Source organism: Gopherus flavomarginatus, chromosome 12 (assembly GCF_025201925.1).
Source record: "Gopherus flavomarginatus isolate rGopFla2 chromosome 12, rGopFla2.mat.asm, whole genome shotgun sequence".
In the NCBI taxonomy this organism is placed as follows: Eukaryota; Metazoa; Chordata; order Testudines; family Testudinidae; genus Gopherus; species Gopherus flavomarginatus.
In genome coordinates this window covers 47248268-47270315 of record NC_066628.1, presented here as the reverse complement: position 1 = coordinate 47270315, position 22048 = coordinate 47248268, and the positions used below count along the sequence as shown (strand labels likewise).

Sequence of the window (22048 nt, the reverse complement as noted above, 5' to 3'; positions counted from 1 at the left end):
TGCAGGAAAGACTTACAGGCCAATATACAATAACTTCACTTCATTGACCAGGTCACATACAATGTTCATAAAATTATTACCCCTCAATATTCTTAGATTATGTCTATACTCTGAGCTACGGGGTTGATTCCCAGCTCACGAGGACATACATGTGCTTGCTCCCATCTGAGCCAGCATGCTAAAAACAGTAGTGTAGCTGCAGTACCCTGGGCAGCAGCAAGCAGCAGCACTAGCTATCCCAAGTAGAAACCCGCCTGAGTTTCATGGGTACGTACTCCGGGCTGCTGGCAGGTGCTTCTACTGTCCACATTAGCATGGCTCCTCTACTTTTTTTAGCACAAGCCAGCTTGTAGTGTAGATGTAGCCTTGGTTATTAGATATCACCTCCACGGCTTTTGCAAAAGCCACAAAACTGGGATTTAGATATTGTGCTTCTCCCCCCGGCCTGCCCCTGTGTTTGGAAGTATTTGAAATTGAGGTTTTAGTTTGGATCCATCTGGATTCCAGAAATTCAGAGCAAAACTCAGCTTGAACTCTAGAGTTTGGTTTGGTATCACATAGAAATCCTGCAGTAGCACCAGTTTTACATGTTTTCCACTCAATCCCTATAAATCAGTCCATGTTCTGTTGAAACTCAGCCCAGTTTTGCCATGCAGCTCATAAACCATGGCTGTGAATGAGGCTGTGAACCCAAGTTTCATCACAAAAGAGTCACACAGTTCTAGCCAGGACTCCTACTTGCAATGTCTGGCTCTGCTACTGACTTGCTGCATGTTCCTGTCAAGTTGCTTAATCTCACTTTGTCTCAAATTAGTCATCATTCATGTGGCTATAAAAAAATCTTGCTTATCTCTCTGGGGTGTTTTGAAATCTAATTTATGTTTATAAAGCTTGGCATTCTCAAGTCAAAGGCGCCGTATAGCTGCAAAGGACAGCATCATTCATATTCTTTGCACCAATCTGAGCCATCCTTTCCTCCTTGTATTATTTTAGCGTCTGTCCTGGGAAAATGTGGATTGGGTGATAATGCAGCATGCACCACATACTCAATGCTTGGGGAGAGTCATAGCAAAAATAAAAGCTGAGAGAAGGAAGAATTTAGGAAGCACTAAATACCACACAAGCCATGGGCCAACCTCCGGTGCAGCTCCATGAGCTCTGATGATGTTATACCACCAGAGATAATACTCAACTTCTCCTCTAATTGTCAGCAGGTAATCTGTCAGCAGTTACAGTTAATAAGCGATGGGGGTTTTTTTCTATTCACAGCACTCCAATGAGTATGATTACACATTCCCCAAAGGAATATACTGAAATAACACAACACTTCAACGATGAGGGTAATTAACCATTGGAGCTATTTACCAAGGGTTGTGGTGGATAATCACTGGCAATTTTTAAATCAAGACTGAATGTTTGCTCTACAAGATCTGTTCTAATTCAAACAGGAATTAATTCAGGGAATTCCTACGACCTGCATTATACAGGTCAGACTAGATGGTCTCTGTGGTCTCTTTGGGGCTGGTGATCTGTGAATCTATGAATAAAGAACTCATCCCAGCTAACCCTACAAAGAAAGTTTTGGCTCTCTTGACAGTCATTGGTCAGCAAGTGTGCACTTATCAGAGCCCTTGCAGAATTCCCTGCTGATGTTCATCTTTGTCTTCCATTGGTTACCCACAAGAATTTCCACACAGATGAACGTACAGTATTATACCTGGTATATGATGCTGTTTTTTCCACAGCTCTGTTCCACAGACACATGACACTGTGTATGTATGCCAGTATTGTAAGCCTTAAATTCATCCAGCTACTCTGGATCTAGGGATCGGTAATTACCCATTGTCTGGGGAGCAAATTCAAAATGTAGTCTAAATCTGTGGAGCTGTAATTACACTATAGACTGTATGACTAACTGATTACTACCAGGTTTGTTTGGGTTCTCTGTCATTCAGAAGGTGTAATGTAATCCTCGCTGCCACTGAATGTTTGGCTATGTCAGGAAGTGGCTGTGATGATTTTGGGGCTGGACATCAGTCAGTTGTGGTAACTTCAGGTAGTGCAAGAGAGACTAGGCCAAATTCTCTGCTGGAGTAAATTAGCGGAGCTCTATTGACTACAGTGGAGCTGAGACAGTTTATACTAGAAGAGAATTTGGCCAATTTTCTTTAGGCAAAATTGAGTACAGGAGAGAGAGTTTCAAACAGCCGTCACTCTTGCAACCACAATGCCCAGATTCACTTCCTTTTCTCCAACTAATCTCTCATATTAAGTATGGAGTGCATCATAGAAGAGAGAAGGCTCCAGCACAAAGTGTATTGTTTCCCTCCACAGACTGAGGGATTTTTGCAGATTTGGGGTGACTTTCTTCTCTGATGGTAGATCCCAGATTCCATGGTAGGGACCAAATTTTTGGACTAACCCACAGCAAACCCCAACAACTACCGGTGTTACTCTGCAGCCTCAACCCTGTCTAAAAAAGAAATGCAGCAGGGGTGGAAGGATAAGCAGGCTTACAACCAGCACTAGTGCGAGAAACTTTCCGAGGAGAGAAAATAATTTATCCTGATTTAACTGAATGCCACAGCACGTAAGCAAAATAGATGCAATTTTTAGCTATGGTAGCTGAAGCCTAGCTAAAATTCTGATCTTGGAGTCTACCAGTCAAATCTCACATTGGGTAAGATTTCTGCATGCTTTCTTTCAAAATATCAAGAGTTAATTCAGCAAATCAGCTGACTGAACTGCTGTTACACTGGCAGAAGATCCACCTTGAGAAGTGATGAGAGAGACAGTTCTAGGTATTCTGTTTGAGCATATGTACACAATTTCCTTGGCAAAACCATTAGATCCCTATTTTAATTTTCTTTTGTGTAAATTCAACCGCGATAATAATTTGCAAAATGTGCAAGGATAACAAAATACACAAGAGGGAAGAACTTCACTGTAAAATGAACTGTGGATGATACAACAGTAGAGGATGCTGGCAAGGAGAAGAAAGGAGAGTGTAATGAATAGAAAGTCCTACATTTGACGAGGATACAAACAGAATAACAGGAAGACATAACCAAGCAGCTAAATCAAATACACTACATTAATTTTCATTTCATCTCTTCAGATTATCTGATGACTACCTTGTTTATGGAACAAAGAAAATTCATTGCTTCAGGGAAGTTGTGGAATTGAGATTGACAATTTAGAGGAGCAGACAATCTCTTGTTTAAGTAATAGTCCATAACGTGAGAACCACTGTTGGAGGAAGAATATTGGCGTAAGTATTAGTGCAATGAGTGAGAAAACAATTATATTTTTTGGGCTGGTTGATGTGTGGGTGGATGGGTAATTGCTTTGTTTGTTGGTTTTTGTTTTGATTTGTTTATTTTGTTTGAAAGAAGATGAGGAAATTGTGACTTGATATGCACCACTCATCAGATTTCTCTAACCAGCCATGACAACTGCATTGAAAGGAAAACTTTAGCTGATCATCCCTGCAACTAAATTCAAAGGTGTTGAAGGCAGGACATTGCCAGTAGTGAAAGACTTTGCCTCTGAAATTGATTCCCTTATGTAATATCTTAGAGCCCAAATCTGGACATACTCATAACAAGATGCATGATACATTCATATCAAGCCTTGAACAAATGTCTGCAGATTCTAGAATCCCCTATGAGGTAGATTTTCCTAGCGTTTAGCTAGTTCAGTGCAACAGGGTCTCTCAGATTATACATTCCAGATTTGGGGCAATATTGTTTCATATGGTTCTGAAAATTTGTAATATACACCAAGTTGGATGTTCTATCTAGTGCTTGTAACAATAATTGTAATTAATTTAATTGCCCAATATATCAAGCCTGCACACAGAATATAATTGCAATCTATAGAGTCTTGAATTAATTTGCTATGGTAAATATATCTAATGTGAAATAGTTGTTATGCCTGGAAATGAATTCTGAGCATTTTCCAGACAATTTGCAAAGGCCTGTTTCATACCAGTTGTCACTCTAACTCTAAACTTGAGATAAACCTTGCTCACTGGCATCAGTTCATAATAGAATGGTTAGGCTTATCCTTATTAGAACTTTTCCTGGAAAAACCTACAGTAGAAATGGTGGTAGAAGGTAGAATAAGATTGCTAAATTCCTGTCCAGTTGAGATACAGTCAAGATTTTCAAAGCAAGCTCAAGTGTTTTGATACATTTTCCATACATTTTAATAAAAATATGTGCCTAAAGAGTCTCTAGACAGTTCTGGAAATCTCAACATTCATCTGCAATCTGTCATAACTCAGCTCCAGTCCTTCCTGTGCTGATCATGCCTACTAGAACACAAGCCAAGGGAGCACTGATGAATTATGTTCTTTTCACTAATCAATTTGAACAAGACTGTTTACAGTGCAAACTCAACCACCAATGCATGAAGAAGCCGTTATAATATTAGACTGAATGTGGCTTACAGATTTTTACTGTAAATTTATGGCATATTTTGATTTTTATTTACAGTAGCTTTATCTTCAGTGGGGCATAACACCCACAGAAAGCAAGAAGATGGGAAGATGCACCAGTGGTGCAAGTGAATATCAAATTTCATAGTAAATGTCTGTGTTTTTCCTATGATCACTTATTACAAATTGAATTTGTTCCTTCTCTCTCTCTCTTTTAGTGTTTGGTGTGTTTTTTTAGATTTCAGCAGTGATGCACCCCAAACCTGCAAAATTTCTCCAAGGCTTTCTCATGGTGTCTTCAGCTTTACTGGGCTCATACATCATGAGAAAGGTAAGCCATTCATACATCTTAATACTGGAATAAAATTGCACTACTGCCAGACCAAATTATATACAAATCTACAAGCTTCACTATAGGATTCCAGCATCGTATATATCCCCTAATATCTGATTTTTAAGGACAGTTTTTGCAAGGGTCTCACTTATTGGAATAATCAAGATGGCTTCGAGTTGTTTTTTTCTGCTTGATGGAATGCACTGCCAGATGGTGCTGGAACTAGGGGTGCTGGGGGTACTACTGCACCCTCTGGCTTGAAATGGGGTTTACAGTTTGGTTCGATGGCTCTCAGCACCCCCTCTATACAAATTGTTCCAGCCCCTGGGTCCAGGTTCTTTTTTTCAGCCTCTCTCCTTACAACATTCTAGTCTCACTTCCCAGGCCAGCAAAAACTGGGAGGTGTTGCAGAGACATCCTTTTCCTCTGTCATTACTGTCACTGGCTGTATTCGAGCCAGAGTTGCAGTGTCAAACAGCTCTACATCTCATTCTTACTGTCCTAAACATTATCCAGTTTTCCAGATGTATGCTTCTTTATATGATACACAAATAGTCAAAAAGAAACAAAAGCATGCATAAATAAATAAATACATTGTGTCACTAACAAAATTTATCATGGGTCCATGTACATATGGAAAGTATGATCTTAGCATAAGAACATAATCACCTTCATGACATGCATTCATATTGGTCTTTACCTGTGGCCCAAAGCAAAGGAAACCAAAGGAAAGATTCTGATGGAAAAAAAGAGGTTTGGATAGGACCCATTGTGCTTGATATATATTTATATTTTGCTGATGAAAAGAGCATCAGTGCCTTATATATATATATATATTGCTGATGAAAAAAACGTATGTGCCTTAGTTTATATATATATGTATGTATATATATATAGTATATATAGTTTATATATATTTTGCTGATATATATATATATGTATTTAAGGCACTGATGCTCTTTTCATCAGCGAAAGAAAGAAAGAAAGAAAGAGAGAAAGAACCCTGTTCACATTACATGTTGGTGATGGGATTAGGAAAACATTTTCTATTTCTAATTTTGGAAAGGAAATAAGTAATTGTTGTCTTAAAAAATGAATGTCATGGGGTTTCAAACTCCATTAGCTTCTGATAAATATCTTGCAACTTCTGACAGAGGTTACTGGAAATCTCTCTTACTAGAACTGCCATGTTGGCCAAGAAATGGTTAATCTGAGCTTTGGCCGTTCCGTGGTGTGGGCTGGAGAGATCTATAGTCAGATACAAATCATCTGTTTGTTGGTTTGTTTCAAATTTTTTTTCAATGACTTTGAGCCAGTCGGTTTGAACTTTACAACAGCTACCCCAGCTATGCAAAGAAGTGGTTAAAACTAAAAATGGGCCTGGATTAGAATGGCGTTTCTGCCCACTACTGAACATTGTGGAGCACGTTTGCAACCTTGAGCTACACCTGGGTCTTATAGCTGTGGCTTAGACCTAATTGTCCCTAATACACAAGAAGGCTTGGGTGTACAGTATGTGCTGAGCTGTATGCATGTAAATTGAGGCAGAACAGTGCTATCTGATTCTTTGGCTTTCTGGTATGCTTGTCTCAGCTTCTGAAGTTTCAGCACTGTTTTGAGTCCCTGTTGTGGCCTCTGTCCATCATAGCCTTGGAGATTTTTTTCAAATGTTTTGGCATTTCGTCTATTGGAACGGAGTTCTGATAGAACAGATTCATCTCCCCATACAGAGATCAGCTTCAGTATCTCCCATATGGTCCATGCTGGAGCTCTTTTTTGATTCTGGGACTGTATGGTCACCTGTACTGATCAGCGCTCCATGCTGGGCAAACAGGAAATGAAATTCAAAAGTTTGCAGGGCTTTTCCTATCTACCTGGCCAGTGCATCCGAGTTCGGATTGCTGTCCAGATCAGTCACAATGGTGCACTGTGGGATAGCTCCCGGAGGCCAATACCGTTGAATTGCGGCCACACTAATCCTAATTCGAAATGGCAGTACCGATTTCAGTGCTACTCCCCTCATCGGGGTGGAGTATAGATATCGATATTAAGAGTCCTTTATATCGAAATAAATGGCTTTGTTGTGTGGATGGGTGCGGAGTTAATTCAGTTTAACACTGCTAAATTCAAGATAAGCTCGTAGTGTAGACCAGACCTAAGTAATTTAGGAACCTATGTCATTTTCAAAAGTGACTTTAGGGTCTAAAATAGGTTCAGTGAGACCTATGCAGTTTTTGGCTATAGGAATAAGGGGACTTTATTCTTCAACTTCTCAGTTGAGAAGTGGGGAAAAGTTCCAGCCCACCTCACTCTCAGAAATCCAGCCTTGAGGTCTAAAGATGTGGTTGGGAACAGCTAATGAGCTTATCTGGAAGCACCATATTACTACCCATTCCAGCACTCTTAAGGCTGGTCTACACTACCACGGTAAATTGATCTAACTTACACAACTTCAGTTACATGAATAAAGTAACTGAAGTTGATGTAGTTAGATCCACTTACCATGGTGGCTACACTGCACTGTGTTGATGGCAAAGCGTCTCCCGTCAACTTCCCTTACGTGTCTAGGAGAGGTGGAGTACTCTCCCATCGATTTAGCATGTCTTCACCAGCCCTGCTAAATCGACTAGCAGTGCCGATGTACCAGTAAATGTAGACATGCCAAACGTAGACATGCCCTGAGTCATTCACCTCAGTCACAATGTGTCCTTCTACATGCAGCTTGGGACAAATCCTTGCCCTTACTCTCTGCAGTATGCACTAGCGTAGAAGATCCCAGACACAGCAGAACAACAAGCAGGTGAATTCTAAGGGCAGGGATGGAGTTAACTAGAGTTAATTATGCATCATAAGAAGATAATTTGATAACAGAATTGAAAATATTCCCATCTGTCTCATTTCTATTGGATTGCTCAGATAATGTCTACTGTTCATAAAGTACTATGCAATCTGAGATTACACAGTAATTAGAGGGACAATGCTTCAGGACTCTCTAGCGTAGGCTTCATGAGGTCATGTATGAACTGTCTTCGTGGGGGAAAAAAAGCAAGACCCAAAGTATTCATGTGGTTGGATTTCTTATCCAGATTTCATTCTGTTCAGTGTGTTCTGGTATGTCATTACAGGATGTGCAAGTGCTAGCACAGCAGATAGGCCTTTTGCTCTAAAGTCCCTGTGAAAGATGACTGCAGAAAATATTGACAATTGTCACTGGTTCTTGAGAAACAGCGGATAAGGGGGACAATGTGACCCCTTTTATTGCACCATAAAATAAGGATTAATGTGCAGTCAGAGGTCTAAAACTTTTCCTTGGTGGATATGCTCTCTTCTTGTTCCCAGAGGAGTGAAGTCCTGTAAATGCAAGCTTCAGCATGGACTAGCCTTGCAAGTAATTACCCAGGGTTCCAGACAGGTTTGTACAGCTCACGCTGAAGAATGCACTTCAACTCTTCTGGGACCTGAGCAAGCTAGATTGAAGCTAGCTTGAATACATCGACTTAAGCTGCAATCATACCCTGTGATAGCAGTCTAGACACATCCATAGTTGACATCACAACTGGGTGTGAGCTAGAATCATCGTACCAAGCACTTGTTCTACTCCTGAAAGCCCACCCTAACTCTGAAGCCCTCATACTCAGAGGCCTTATCTATACTAGGCTTCTAGTGCCCCAAATTTCCCACCACTGCTACTCCAAATCCTGCTCCAACAATAGTAGCAAGGGTAAGTACACTCATTTAGATACAGGCCAGTGACTGCTGGCATTTTTAGACCTGTGTCATTTAGCCTCTCTCTGCCTAGCAAAGTCAAGTGGCTGCCTAGAGCCCAGTTTTTACAAGAGCTTCCATTGATGGAGCAAGTAATTCGATTCCTTTGAATCTCAGTTACCTGTCTGTAAAATGGAGATAAGAATCTTTCCTTTGCCTACCTTGTTTATTTTGGCTGTAAGCAATTCAAGGCGGGAACTGTGTCCTATTATGTGTTTGTAATATGTGTACTGTGACAAAGTTCCTCCTCTACCTTGGTGGGTCCTGCCCTTATTGGCAGATTTGCTCACCTCAGTGATCTCCCCCACAGTCTGGATCAATTCCTCCTGTGTCTGATCAGGAGTTGGGAGGTTTGGGGGGAACCTGGGCCTGCCCTCTACTCTGGGTTCCAACCCAGGGCCCTATGGATTGCAGCTGTCTATAGTGCCTCTTGTAACAGCTGTGTGACAGCTACAACTCCCTGGGCTACTTCCCCATGGCCTCCTCCAAACACCTTCTTTATCCTCACTACAGGACCTTCCTCCTGGTGTCTGATAATGCTTGTACTCCTTAGTCCTCCAGCAGCACACCCTCTCAGTCTCAGCTCCTTGTGCCTCTTGCTCCCAGCTCCTCACACGCACTTCCTCTCCTTTGGCTCCTCCCCATCTGACTGGAGTGAGCTCCTTTTAAAACCCAGGTGCCCTAATTAGCCTGCCTTGATTGGCTGCAGGTGTTCTAATCAGCCTGTCTGCCTTAATTGGTTCTAGCAAGTTCCTGACTACTCTAGTGCAGCCCCTGTTCTGGTCACTCAGGGAACAGAAAACTACTCACCCAGTGACCAGTATATTTGCCCTCTACCAGACTCCTGCACCCCACTGGCCTGGGTCTGTCACAGTACAGTTATGTGTCCAGTTACTAACACAACAGACCCCTGATCTCAGTTGTGTCTTCTAGGTACTAACGTAATTCAAAAACTACAACTAATAAATGTGTCTGGCCTAACAGTTCCTACTTCTTAAACATACCCCTCTGTTAATGTAAATCTATTAATTACTCAAAGATATGTTCAGGTGGATGAACTGGACAAACAGCTGAAGTTCTGACCTGAATCACCACCTTGTTTTAAGCCATTGGGATATGAAGGGATATGTGTTCTACAGGAATTAATATATTTTATAGATACGTGTTTGCTAGAAAAACCTGAGTGGTGAAAAATCTTTCCTTCGGAATGTAGGGACTACATTTTAGTTTTACTGCTGACTATAGTCATTGCAGTTTGCAAAGCAATTTTCATGCAGGTTTACAGACGTTTTGCCTGGAAATGCACATTGTTCTCCTAGTGCTTAAGCAGCTTTAGATAAGAAACTATGGTTTCAGAAAGATTAAGAGCATAAGAAAGCTCTCAGGGCTAAGAGGAAGTCAAGGGAGTCATCAGGCATTTGGGAAGCAATGTAGCCACAAGGGAAGGCTGGAGAGTCATCAGAATAGTTCTAGGGGTTCAGAAGAGAGAGTGATTTGGGGGATTACTGTACTTTCAGATGGTAATCATGAAGCCAGGATAAGTGAACAAACTTTCAGCTGAAGAGTTTAATGGCTTGAGGCTGCTGTCCGGAAATAAATCTGGAATTATGTTCCTACTGTTATTATATTACAGTAGGTTTGAATTGAGAATTAGATCTTGTACAAACACATAGCGAGAAGCCGTCCCTATCTTTAAAAGCTTACAAGCAAACTAGGCAAGCCAGACAAAGGATGAGAGGGAAAAGAGAAGCATAAAGAGATGATGTGACTTACCCATGGTCAGACAGCAGAGCTGGCTTTCAAACCTGTCTGACACTCTAGCGCTTTCTACCAGAATTCTTTCTTCTCCCACGTCCCTTATTTTCTGGATAGAATGTAATGCTCCAATGAGTCAGCAGTAATGAACCTAAAATCCCCACTCACAGGATGGTGTAACAGGAAAATCCTGCCCTTGTTACAATGTGGTCAGATGAGGAATATTTCACAAACATTTCTGGGCTGTAAAATGGCCTGGAACAAAATTGTGATAATCATAATTTTTGTTCATCACAGAGACACTGCAGCCAAAAACACCCAGGTCGAGGCATGTTATTATTTGAGTGCTAACATCTGGGGAGAGGACGGGGCAGTACAGTGATTTTCATTTTTAAGGTGCAAAAGTAACATTATAGCCATAGTTTATTTAGAAGATGTTTTTGCTTGTTTACTATTTTGTTATTTGCTTTCAAGTAATTTTAAATCTCTCTGCTTTGATTACCACAATTGTACGATGTTTTACCACCACCAATCCCTTTCCTTGCTTAATTTTTTAAGGAAAAAAATATTTCCTTAGGAATTTTTTTTTTAATTTTAATAACAAGTATTGTTATTATGATCTGATTTGATGTAGAGATGCATAGACAGCAGAAAACTAGTCAGTGGAAACTCCTGAGTTTGAATGACATGGAAAAATCCCTCAGGCTTTCAGTCAGCTAGAAGTAGAAGAAGGTCAAATGCAGTCAGGGCTATAATCCTGTCAATGGATCTTAAATCCAGTATTTAATATCGATCTTCACCTTCATAAATAGTGTATCGATACCAGTGACATAAGTATTGACATCAGCATGATGAAATATAGCCAGTAAATATAAAGGTGACTGGTGCAGTTAAACTTCATCCCAGCAAACCACTGGAATGAAACCGAGTGACAGAAATGGACCTTTTGTAAATTGTATTAATTGTTATTAATGATGAACTGCAGGATGGAGATCTACATGTAAGCTGGAAGATTCTTCCTTGCTCTCCAGCTCTCTGGCAAACTTACCTTACATTATGCACTTAAGGAGCAGTGGACATGTTTTATTTTGTTACAGGGAGGTATTGTTAATATTAACCATATTTTTCAGTAGTTATGGTAGGGCAGTTCTGGTCTCATTTAGTGTATCTCCCTCCCTTCCCCCTCACCCGGACTGCACAATATTGGTTTCTCAAAGCTTTTTTCAGCATGTGGCCCCCATGATATCTGGTGCACAACCTTCTCCCTCATGCATGATTGCATAGCAGCCCTGTGGCACTTCAACCAATTGCCTACCTGAAAAAAAAATTAGGAAAGTACTGAATGTGTTTCAAGATGTATTTTAATACAGATTAACCACTAGAGATGAGGAAGAGAACCAGTAGCACATGACCAGACAGAACAATCAGGAATGTTCCATGGGCCACCAATAAGCCAGGGGTGACATTTCGAGAACCTCTGCCATATGGTCTGAAGTGAGGAGCCATCCCTATCAATGGGAAAAAGAAACACTATAGAAGGGGTTCTGTGATGGTCTTCTTGAAGGTATTTTCTCAGAATGTTCCACAGAGGGTACTGATTTGGCAGAGTTTCATTGTGAAGGGCCCATGCTTCCAAGTATTTCTTGCCCCCATACACTATTGTAATCTAATACTATACAAACACGCATACACATCTATGCACAGAAAGAGAGCTGGCCGAGAATTTTTTGATGAAATAATTATTCAGCAGAAAATCGAGATTTGGTGAAACTGGAATTTTTTATGAGAATGTATCATTTTTGACAATATTTTTGTTGGGAAGTTTTCTCTGGTCCAAGATTGAATTTCTGGCCAAAACCGGAGATTGAGAGAAAAAAAAAACCACCACAGAGTAGTAAGTAGTCAATACTCTGGTGGTTAGGGCATTCACCTGGCTCTCCCACATTCCAGGAAAGAGACGTGCCAATGGACTAGTGGTTATTCAGGTTTTACACAGAAAATTTTGAAAGGTCTTGGTTTCCTTCCAAAGCAGAATGGGAATTCTATTATTTAAATTTCCATAGGACAAGAAAACTACTCCTGTCCAGCTATGTACCTATAAATTAAAATCAAGGAACAACTCCATTAAATCACATAAAGACCACCGGAAAACATTGCAAAACCTGTCGTAAAAGTTTGCAAATGGCCCCGGTAACACTCAGAGAAACAACCATGAATTGGCAAAATGTCACATCCCAATTATTTTCAATAAATTTGTTGTTGAGGGGGAGGAGTTCAGTCTTGCCCTGAAATTTTTACAAAACTGTTTTTTTAAAGAGCTCCATTAATTGTCACTGCGTTCAGGACGATCACTGAAAATCTGTGCCTGCAAAATGATTCCGTAAGAGCCAACAAAATTATAATGACACAGCTCTTCACGGCACTGACTTACACTGGCTGATGATCTGACACACAAGCAGGGGATATCTCTTTTTATGCTATGACATATGGTCACCCATTATAGCCTGCTCAGAAATAGGCCCTTTATTATAGACAATTGAGTAGCAAAGGAGAGAATTGTGCCTTAGAGTGAAGATAGTTCAAAGCACTGCCCTATTACTTTGACCCTTGTATTGATCAGAAACTCTCCTTGTTTTAATTACATTATTAGTCTCCAGACTAGACAGCTCCTAAACTCATTTATGTCCTAATCTATTTGCTGGTGCACTTTGTGATGATTTACAATACAACCAACGGATTCTTCAAGCAACAGATGAGAATTGTTCAGAGAAACTTGCAGTGTGTGTGCAATTACATGTTCCTTTGAAACAAAATCAAAGTTCATTTCTGAGACTACAAAAGTCTCTTCTTTCTTCCCCAGCACAAAGAATAAACAACTTGCTCTTTTAAGTCTGGACAAGCAAAGCTTCAGGCATAGAATTAAGGGAATTTAAATTATTATAGACAATACATAGTACATGTCTAAAAAAATGTCTATTTAAAAGTGGAGGCTTGAATGTTACACAGCATACAACAGAATAATGTCTTTTTGTTCTGTATTTGTACAACATCCAGCACAATGGGATTCTGGTCCATGACTGGGACTTCTAGGCACTATAATCATACAAATAAATAATAATAACAATAAATGACAGAATTGTCCAGGTACAAATATCTCATCTTGACAGGACTTGTTTTTGTTAACCCAGGTACTAAAATAATGGTAAGGATAGAATATTCCCTTGCACTTTCAAATATTGCCTTTCATCTGAGTATCTCAAAATGCCTTACAATCAGTGGATAATTAAGGGTTAGAACACCCCATAAACTAATGATACACCTTGCCAGCAAATATTAATTTTTACTGGGGCAACACTACATCAGGCAACCCTGTGACTGGGTGCACAGAAGAGGGGCTTTTCTCACTTAATCATCTTTGGGCTCCATAAACATTGATGGAAAATCTGCATGTGGATAGCTTAGGGATGACTGGAACAATGTCAGCACAAGTGGAGGGGGCTGGAGGGAGGAAGAAGTCATTAATTCATGTATCAATACAAGCCACTGAAGGAAAATGATCCTTGGTAACTGGCCTTTGAATATGAAACACTGGTTTAGTAGCCTTTAAATAGAGCATATAATGCTCTTCTCCCCATCCAGTACAGCATAAGCATTCTTAAGAATGTAGCCCTCCGTTAGCACACTCTATAAATGCATTTTATTGTGAGGTAAGATTTAGAGACACGTTTAGAAGAAGACGCTGCAATAGACTTGACTTGAGGTGGCTCTTGAACAATACCCAGGAGCTCCAGCTAACACAGAGTACAGCAGCCCGGTCCTTACGCAGGTAGAAGTGTTATGATCACACAACACCAGTTCGTGCTACGGAGTGGGCCACCTATTTGCTTTTGAGTGCAACTCAAGAAGCTGGTTGGGAATTTTCTGACAAAATGTGGTTTGGATGGATAATAGTAATTCATCAAAACCAAAATGTTTTGCGGAAATGTTTCGGTTTCGACAAACATGCTGAAATACAGGAGTCAGGGGAGCCCAGGAATTCTCAGCAGCTTGTTGCTCTGTTGTGTCAAAAAATATCAAATCAGAACACTTTGATTTTTCCAAAACAAAAATTATCAAAATTCTCATCCTTTTTTAACCGTAACATTTTTGCCAAACTTTTGGAATTTCTCATGGAACAAATATTCCAAGTTTCAGGCAGCTCTACTGGATACACACACTAGAAAGTCCTATACTGTGTGTGAGTCAGGCCCTGAAATATTGCCTTTCCCTCCATTCCCTAATGGAGTTATGACCCACTAGATCTCTTCTTGCTGTGTAATCCGGGGGGTTAAATTCTCTACACTTAATGGGAAGGCATTCTCCATGGAGAGGCTATATCTCTGGAACTCCAGCAGACCAAGTTTAGCAGTCTTCATGGTCTGTCATAAGAGTTTTCATCTTCATTTCCTCAAGGTATTCAAAGATGGTCAGAGGCCACCTGCCTGCCCTTTATGCCTTTGAAAATTTTCCCTTAGGCCTCTAACTGTACTCTAAGGTTATGTCTACACTGCTTGCACCAGTGACCTACCAACACATGTGCAGACATGGCTTTGAAGTTGCAGTTTTGGGCTCCAGTTTGGGGCTGGAGCTTTTTCCTCTACTTCAGGACCTCTTTTGCCTTTTCTCTTCCCAGTTTCTCTGCCTTCTTCTTGTTCCTCCTCTCAGTCTTTTTTCCATATTATTTTTTTGCAATGGGTACTTGTTGAGAATCTGCCTTTCCCCTTTGGTCACTTTTCACTGTCCTCTGCCCTCAGGACAAAATCACATGACTTCTCTCCATGCAGTAACACTGTTCAGATGCTATGATCTAACTGAATTCATGTCAAGAATCACAAATATATATTTGTTCTTTTTTTGTGTGATTCTGCTCCATGAAGTTAAATCTTTTATTTGTCACTTTTAATATATGCTATAAATAAATTTGCATACTGATATTAAAAGAAACGTTTTCCATCCAAATACAATATTACAGTTCTCTAAATTGAAAATACATTTAAATGACACATCAACCAGCCTTAACTGATTCATCCAATGAATTAGATAAAATACTCTTAAACTGAACTGCAGTTAAAGTTATTTTAGAGATCTGTTCTGTCACCAGCAAAATAGAATTTTTCTATCTCAAAAGTCTCTTTTAATAAGACACCAAAGCATTGTGTTGACATATAAGATTGCTTTATAATGAATCAAGTGCCTTACTAGAGCTAATTAATATATATCTCAACATATACACATACATGCATACTGTTGGGGCAGTATAACAAGGGAACTGACTCAAGGGTAAAGTGAAACATTGAGGATAAGGGCCAAGATTTTCAAAAGGTAATATTGAATATTTCTGTTTGTTGGTACATAGCTTGACAGACCTTAAAGGGCCTGGCTTTTCAGAAGGCAGATGCTCAGCACTTTCTTCTCATTCAGACCGCTTAAAAATGGCTCAGCATGGCCAGACAAAGTCACTAGTCCCTTTGGAAAATGTTGGCCACATATCGTTTCCAAAATAGTACTTTATAAATTCCGTTAATGTTTTGTGCCCAAGATTTTCCACAGCAAGTGCCCAAAGTTAGGATCCTAAGTCACCATTTAGGAACCTAAATAAATGGCCTGATTTTCAAACTCACTGAGTAAAAATGGTTTAAAAAATATTTTGTTTTTAATATAAGGGACAAAAATGTCATCACACAATTACAATAAAATGTGTCCTTTTTTCAGCAAGCTTGTTGACTTGGGATATATGAGGTGCTCGGTGCTTTAGAAGCAGGCCAATGATTTGGGCACTTTTTTGAGGTCTGAGGAGCTGAAATTTAGGCTCAGCTTTTCAAAAATATTGGTCTGAGAGGATAATGACAGCTCTAAAGTCTGTTTTCCTAGAATCTAAAGAATTTAATTAGATGACATTACAGTCTAATTTGACAGTACCTATGCAATTTAATTAAAGTATATCACATTGCTCTTTATGTGAGCGTTCACCCTTGGAAAATCAGGGTCCTTAAAGAAGCTTCAATTTGGACAGCAAAACATGGAGACATCCAAAATTCCCCTCACTACTTTTGAAAATGCAAGCGTTTATTTTAAGTAATGAAAGGAGTGAGGTATAACACAGGATTTTTTTTTCCCATTAGAAATATTTGTCTCCACTAATAGGCTCATGAAAGAAAAGAAAGAATAATTTGGAGATTGTAATGATTCTGCTGTTTCATAAAATTTATATGTTAAGAAAGAAATAAAATCACAGAGCCATAAAATCACTCAGACATCTAAATTAAGTTAAAAGACATAAAATACACACTCCTGCAGCACTGCAAATTGGGTATCTGCCTACCGATATGATCATCATGTTGAATCACACTACAGATGTATTAAATAAATAAAACAAAGGCTCGATTCTGATCTTACATTGGCTTTACAAACTCCGTTAACATGGTGTGTGTAAAACTGACATTAACATCAGGCCCTAAATGCTTGAAATAAATGAATAAATAAATGCTCTTCAAAGACAAATCTGCTTCTGCAATTTAGAAGAAGGGATTCAGTTCTGAATACCTCACTGAGGCAAATTTCCCACTGAAGCTGGGATTGGTGCCAATAGATATTGTTATGAAAGTTTTCACCTCCACTTTATGGTTCAAATGGTGTTCCAAGTCTCTGTTCCAGTCACGAGCAACCAGAGTGTAGAAGCACTGTCTGATCTTATACGTTACACAGACGGGACACTGTAGAGCTGTTATGCCAGCTCCATGTCACCTAGACATAAGGGGCTGATTCTCCCCTCTTTTATAGAGCACCTACTAACTCTACTGACGTCAGTGAAGTTTAGGACACCCAGCACCTGGCATGATTGAATCCTTAATTTGTTGGATCCTGTGTATTTATATGTATTTATACTGTCTGGTTCTGTGGAGTTTATTTATTTTATCCATACTTTGTGTTCATAGATTTGTTACAGTTGTGGGGCTTTTAAAATCCTAAATTCCCTCCTCCCTTAGTGTAAATCAGGAGCAGATGCAGTTACAATGGTGTAAAAGTGGTACAAGTGAAAGGAGAATTATGCCCAACATCCTATGTTTCCTCTTTCGAATGAAATAGGTCTTGGTCCCCCAGGAAACAGACAGTCCGTGTCCCCAAAAGCTTTTGTTCTAATACTTTCTATTTGTTCAGCACCTAACATGATGGGGTACTGGTTCATGATTATGGCTCATAGACACTACTGTAATGCAAATAATAAAATAAGAATGATCATGAGGAGGTACAATTAGCATGCAGGGAAGTCTATACACAAATAGTACATCTAGAAAAGCATTCAATATTAATAGATTTTTTTTACTGTCAATTGATTTCAAACACCTTCTCTGTTGTACTCCATTCTGGTCTCCTGATTCAACTGGCAGTTAGTATCTGTTCAAACAAAAATCATTTTGATTTTTCCTTTCAGGAAAATATCAAGTAATGGATGTTGATCTCTGTTATTTGGGAGAAATGCAAAGCTCATGGATTGACTAATTATAAAACTATGTTAGGAACAAATTCCAAGAAAATATTGCATTTCTGAAAACTCACTCACAGAAGACGGGCCCAGTCCTTCAAGCATTCACATCAAATTGCCGTTTATTAGGTTATAGCTCAGAGCCGATTATTGACCCAGGGAAGAACCTATTGATAACACAATTACTATACCAGCCAGATGGGTAATAAGTTGTTGTTTGAAAAAAGATAGATCCTCAGCATTAGTGGCATGGAGAAATATAAAGTATGGGAGATCTTTTCAATAGAAAAAATGGCAGAGAGCCATATGTTATGATCAAGTTGATAGTCTTATATACGGTTACCAATTTGTTTGGAATTTGAACAAAAATTAAATAAACAGTTAATGATATGGGGTTGATCAAGCACCATTGGGTCTTTTAAAGGTAACAATTCAGGTTATAATTAAGTTTTGCTAATGCTTGTATGGAAAGTTCATGTATCCTAATAATGATACAAAATGACATTGAAATGAATGGGAGCACTAGACTGCATAGAACTGGATAAAGGCAGAATAAGATTTACACATCATGTAAGTCCCACTGAAGCCCTCAAAATCGATATAAGTTGAATGTAGGTTTGTTGGAGCTATTGGAACACTTGAGCTCTTCTAGCTATGAAGAAAAGCCACTTTGGGTCTGAACAGACATAACACACTGATATTTGTTTTACCACTAGGAACCAGATCCTCAGCTGGCGTGACACTCTACTGAAGTCAGTGGATCGACACTGATTTACATCACCCGAGGATCTGGCTCCAGATTTTAATTGGAAATGAACCTTAGCCACACAGCCCCCTGAGGAATACAGCACAACAGCAAAATAACTCAATAAGAAAAGAAAAAAAGATCCCCTCCCCAACAACACTATTAAACCCTATGAAGTATCAAACGGCTGAAAATGTTTCAGGCAAATCCAAAGTATTATCTGGAAAATATGATTAAAATTATATCCATAAGCCTCTTAAGAAAACAGATATTCTCTGTATGGAAGTTGTGTAGTTCAAGAGCTTCCCTGCATCTTTTTGCTGGAGTTTGCCATTTTCTTTCACAAACAACTTTAATAGTGTGTAATCATGATCAGAGCTAGGCTAGCTTAGTGCTGCAGTATTCCCTCGTTCCCTGGGCTACCCGCTTGTAATCTAAATGAGTGACAATTTCAACATTTTATTTAAGCTTGTGCTCCAATCCATTTGGCAAAGCTTTTCTTTAGAGATTAAAGGGACTGATTTTGCAGCTGCTCAGGGTACAGAACTGCCTCTGATGTCCGCAGAAGTTCCATGCATGGAGCAGCTACAGAAACAGGCCAAAATCAGGTAAATTTACATACTTATTAATCAAATACATCCCAACTACTGCCAAAAAACCTGTACTCCTCAGGAAAAGAGAGACAATACAATTTAACTGAAAAGAATTAAAAACAAAGATGCCACAACAAATTTGCACTCCAAAGTGTTGATGCCTTTCTCTTGAGCTTCCCCAGTATAAAACACATTCTCTTTGACGTGACATATTTATTACAGGTCAAGTCGGGATGTTTTTGGTGGGGGAGTGTCTCTAAAGTGTTGCTGATGAACAGAAAGTTTCCTGCTGTTCCCCAAAGGAAAAAGCTAAAGGTAACATTGTAGCTGCCCAAAACTGTGCTAGAGGCAATGAAGACTATGCCATTTTAATATATTTGTCTTCTTCTACTTGCACATCAAACCTCACTCATTTTAAAAAGGAAAAACATGCTCTCCACAACACTGCAGTTTCCTGAGGCCACTTAACACTAGACATCTCAAAAACCACTTATATAGAGTACTTATATAGCGCTTTCATCTCCAAAGAGCTTTATAATCAGTAACTAATTAAGCCCAATTGCCTATTAAACCTAAGATGTGAATGAGTTTTTTGAAAAAAGCAGAATTCTTGCCCAGGTCAAGTCCGTTTCAGCTCTTCTGCACAGAGGGCAGAATCCCACAGGCAATCTGGTCCTTCACAACAGCAGTTCGGCTAAGACAGCTATTATGATTTCGCTTGGTGCCAAGTCAAACGACTGGCGGTGGTATTTGTTCAGCCTCTGAAGCCTGTTGATCATAAGGGAAGGAAGCATTGCAAGGAGAGCAATACTGTGGTCCATGTGCCAAGAGGCCAGCGCTCACAGCTCTGCTTCCGCCTCAGCCTGAGAAAGGTACGGGCAAACGTTCCCAATACGTTACAGTAGAGGATAAATGGTACTCAGGGGGGGACAGGAGCAAGACTGTCCAAACAAAGGCCCTCTCTCAACTCCGGTTAGTCAGCTTGAAGTGCTAGGAGGTGAAGTGACAGACCTGTCGCTGAAACCACAGCATGGAAGCTGGTGTTCAGAGGTGGCAGCTGAGCTCAATGACAAGCTACCCCTGTACCAATATATCAGAGGGGCCCCACACTTATCTTGGAAAATATAAATGATGTCTTTCCTTTCTTGAGCTGAAAGGCATCTCGGGAGACACCCACAAGCAAAGGCTACCCAGACATGCAGACAAGCACAGTTGCATCAGAGCACACACAAGGGAGCCAAATTTAAAATACACTTGTAAAGCACCAGTAGCTCTGTTCCTATGACTAACGTATCCCAAAGGTGCCATAACATATGCCAATGCCGTATGCATTCTAACCACTGAATTCTGGAGCACTAGAATAAGTACAGTGAGAGCAGAAGGTGGGGGGGAGAACCCAGAGGATATTTTTCCACAATTTATCATGCTACTTTTATGCTGCATGTTATCCTTTCCTTAGAGTCCAGAGATGAAAAGCTGCACAATTCCAAAATGAAATAAGCCTGCCAAGAAAAAGAGAAGCAGCTTTCTCTGCTCCCTGTGATATAAATTATGTCTGTATGTTACCAATTTTGAAATTTGTAGCTGCTGAACCTCAAGGAAAGAACTTTAAATTCTCAAGGCTGCATCTAAGTCTCCCACTTTGGATAGGGACAAATGTGTGTCCAGTAAGACAAGTGCATGGATGATGATCCCCTAAAGCATAGTTTTAGGATTATTCCACCATTCAGGATGAATAATAAATAATGTCCTATCCTTGCTAAGGAAAATCCCCTGGCTGACTGTTGTAATTGTGGAGGTGATAGGTAGCAGGTCCATAATCAAGGTCCCCTCACAATACGGAAACACCCCTACGAAGTAGAAGCTTTGTGCCTATACAAAGTACAGTGAACCATATCTGATGGCACCAATGAAACCTTGTCACCAGGAAGGTGTCACTGATAGAGAAATCATGATATCTTATGAAGCTGGATGGTAATGTTTTGATGAACTCTTCGTTCACCAAAAAAATACCAATTTGTTAAAACCAAAATCATTTGCATAACATGGTCAGTTTTTATAAGTCTCCACTGCAAAAAATTTTGAATTTTTTTTTATTGAAATTATCTAAAAGTTTCATTTTGACATTTTCAAATCAGCAAGTGCTGGTTTTTTAAGCTAAATGACCTTTCATTTAGAAATTTTAGTAAATTAAGACTAATAAAGGGTTTAAAAAGAGAAAAGATCAAAATCAAAACATTCTGAAATTATTGAAATGAAATGTTTTGATTGACTTGAATTGAAAATCCTCAGAATGTCCATGGGATGGGAAAACTGTTTCTTATCCAGCTATAATATGTTACCAGTTTACAGAGCAAAACATGTACTCCCTTGATGAGATTTCTAATCGTCCTGAATTGGGTTGAATTTTTATGATATGCACAACCATAGCCATAAGTACACACAGAGGAGACAAAGTGTGTCTGGGAAATTAGACTTACCAGGGTCTCCCATCAGGAGGAGAGCTAGACTGTAGATAAGATAGACAGGTGTGCAGAACTTTTTTTTGTTTTAACAATTCTTTTCCTTTTATGTTATGCTTTCTTTCTACTGTTAAGATTAAACAATATTTTGGTTTGAAAAGGCTGTCTGGTCACTGTACTTACCAATAGTCGTAGCTTCCAAAGGAAAGAACTACAGGTACCAAATCCAGTAGGATCTGTTAGATAAGCTTAGTTAGTGCACAGGACCCAGTCTAAGTGTGGGAAAATCACAAGATTTCATCCCAAGAGCAGTAAAAGCATGGGACCTGTGAAGGTGCACTCAGAGGGTATGTATACACGGTTCGAGCTCAGGCTCAAGCCTACCCCCTTCTGTGGACACTAACCCAGGGCTTCAACCCAGGACCCTACAG

At 39.7% G+C, this 22048-nt stretch overlaps 1 protein-coding gene across 5 annotated transcripts in view; it reads right to left on the bottom strand.

Annotated features, from left to right (window-relative positions):
- Nucleotides 1-22048, bottom strand: part of KCNJ2 (potassium inwardly rectifying channel subfamily J member 2) — a 63130-nt gene that overhangs the window by 21365 nt on the left and 19717 nt on the right. For 3 of the 5 annotated variants that reach the window (XR_007769010.1, XR_007769011.1, XR_007769012.1), the window contains exon 3: nt 10314-10404. The exons of 1 other annotated variant lie outside the window; for it this stretch is intronic. The gene's annotated coding sequence lies outside the window, so the exon portion shown is untranslated. Of the gene's footprint in view, nt 1-10313; nt 10405-21800; nt 21854-22048 lie in introns of those variants that run through there. One more of the 5 variants, XR_007769008.1, reaches the window with a different exon arrangement.